Below are 2295 nucleotides of genomic sequence, written 5' to 3'. Positions count from 1 at the left end.
TGGATTCCCACATAATGTAATATTTCTACAGAATTTCTCCCTTGTTTTTACCGTCTGGGATAATGTTCCCTCCCCTTCGTGGAAGTATGAATTGTGGGGAGAAGCCACATCCCCTTACATTCTCCAGCTTACTAATTAAGCCTTTGGTCATCCTTGAATACAACTAGCCCCTCAGAGAAATAAATCAGAACAAAAAGTCACTGCTGAAAATATTGTGTCTCATGACAATAGTCAGTCTAAAACCATATGCTGTATGATTCCATTCATAAGAAATATCTAAAACGTAGATATTTGGTATCTATCTGAAAAACAGATACCTGAAGCAAAATATCAGACATATCTGTGGCTGTGAAAAGTAAATTAGTAATCACTTCTGGCTGGAACTGTTAATATGGAAGGCAACAGAGAACAGGCATGAGCTTTCTTGAGGGATTATAAAATGTCCTAAAATTGTGCTGATAAATTATGTTGATAATATACAACTTTTTCTTTTTTAGATTAAAAAAAAGATTTATTTTTATTTTACATGTATGAGCATTTTGCCTGTGTGTGTGTATGTGTGTGTGCACCATGTGTGTGCAGTGCCCATGAGACCAGTAGAGGGCGTCTGATCTCCAGGAACTGGAGTCACAGTTGCGTGCTGGCCACTATGTGGGTGCTGGAAAATGAACCAGAGTCTTCTACAAGAGCAGCCAGTGTTCTTAACCATTGATCCATCTTTCTAGCCCTGACTTTCTTAATATACCAAAAGCCATGGAGTTGTACATTTTATAAAAATGTCCTAAACCTATGCTGATGGTTGTATAACTTTCTTAATGTACCTACTGTACTGTACATTTCAAATGAGTAAATTATTTTGTGTATGAATTACATCTCATTAAAGCCGTTAACGAGGAATTCATTGTCACTATATCAGTTATTACTCTCAGGGTCACCCAGCCCTAGGTGCACTGAAAACCACCATAGTCACACACAGTGGCATCTTGTCCCTTGAGTATTCTCTTGGGACTATTGATCATATGCTCTGCAGTACTTGCTTTGGCAACATATAGACAGAAATTGGTCTTCTGAAAAACCTCTCATATACATTATGTATCTGAAGCAAAATATCATCCCCTAATCTCACAAGATCATGCACATTCAGGATGGTCTGGCCATAGGTATTGCTCCCTAATCTATTTTCTTTTTTAACATTTTTATTATTTATGTTTATTTTATGTGTATGAACGTTATGCCTGCATGTGTGTAAATGCACCTGTGTTGTGCAGTGCCTGCAGAGGACAGAAGAGGGTGTCAAGCTCCCTGGAACTGGAGTTACAGATGGTTGTTAGCCATAATGTACCCAGGTCTTCTGCAAGAGCAGCCAGTGCTCTTAACTGCTGAGCCATCTCTATAGTCCCCTATTTATTTTCCTTTTTAAATTATATTGCCTTTTTTTTTTTTGAGATAGTGTCTCCCTGTAGCCCCAGCTGTCCTGGAACTCACTATGTAGACCATGTAGACCAGGTTGGCCTTAAACTCACAGAGATCCACCTGCCTCTGTTCTCCCGAGTGCTGGGATTAAAGGCGTGCGCCACCATACCTGTCATGTTTGCCTATTTTCAAGGAGAGTTTCAGCCTGAACTTGTCACCCAAACTAGAACTCTTTTTACAGTGAAAGGAAGACTCATTAATAATTTATCTAAACCATAAGCCATGAACTAAGCCTGCACTGGGTAAAGTAGGCCATATAGTCTTTAACTTCAACTCTATATTGAATGCATAGCCCCTTCCATTATCAAGTTCCCAGAGTGAAATTAAAATACACATCATGAATCTCCTTTATCTCACCAGTTAAGGCAAAAGATAGTAAAACCCTACATCTTAGAATTAAACAAAAAAAAATCTCAAAGACCTCTTCCTAGTTTTATTTGACACAGGTTGCTAGGATGAACTGAGCATAATTCTATCCTAAAATTAGTGCATCAAACACCATCTGCTCTAGGCCGCCTCCCTACAGCCCAGCAATTATTCACTCACTTGCCTCTACCTCATTTTTTCCTTTTTAAAAATATTTTTCTCTTTGGTTTTTTTCATAGTGGAAAAACAAAATAGATGCAAAAGCTCCCTTGTTGGGCTGTTTTTATGGTGTCCTTTCCCTCTCCATCCAAGATTGTTTCCATGCTAAATCCAGGCATCACCATCAGTAACACCATTTGTCACAGATGAATATGCCTTCACTCCGCTTTCTTCAGGGCACCACATTGGTTGGGAATTCTTTCTTCCTCTCTCCACCCACTCCTGAGTTTCTCATGT

Source organism: Nannospalax galili, unplaced genomic scaffold (genome assembly GCF_000622305.1).
Source record: "Nannospalax galili isolate Female #2095 unplaced genomic scaffold, S.galili_v1.0 scaffold854, whole genome shotgun sequence".
NCBI classification, from domain to species: Eukaryota; Metazoa; Chordata; class Mammalia; order Rodentia; family Spalacidae; genus Nannospalax; species Nannospalax galili.
Note: the sequence above shows the minus strand (reverse complement) of the source record.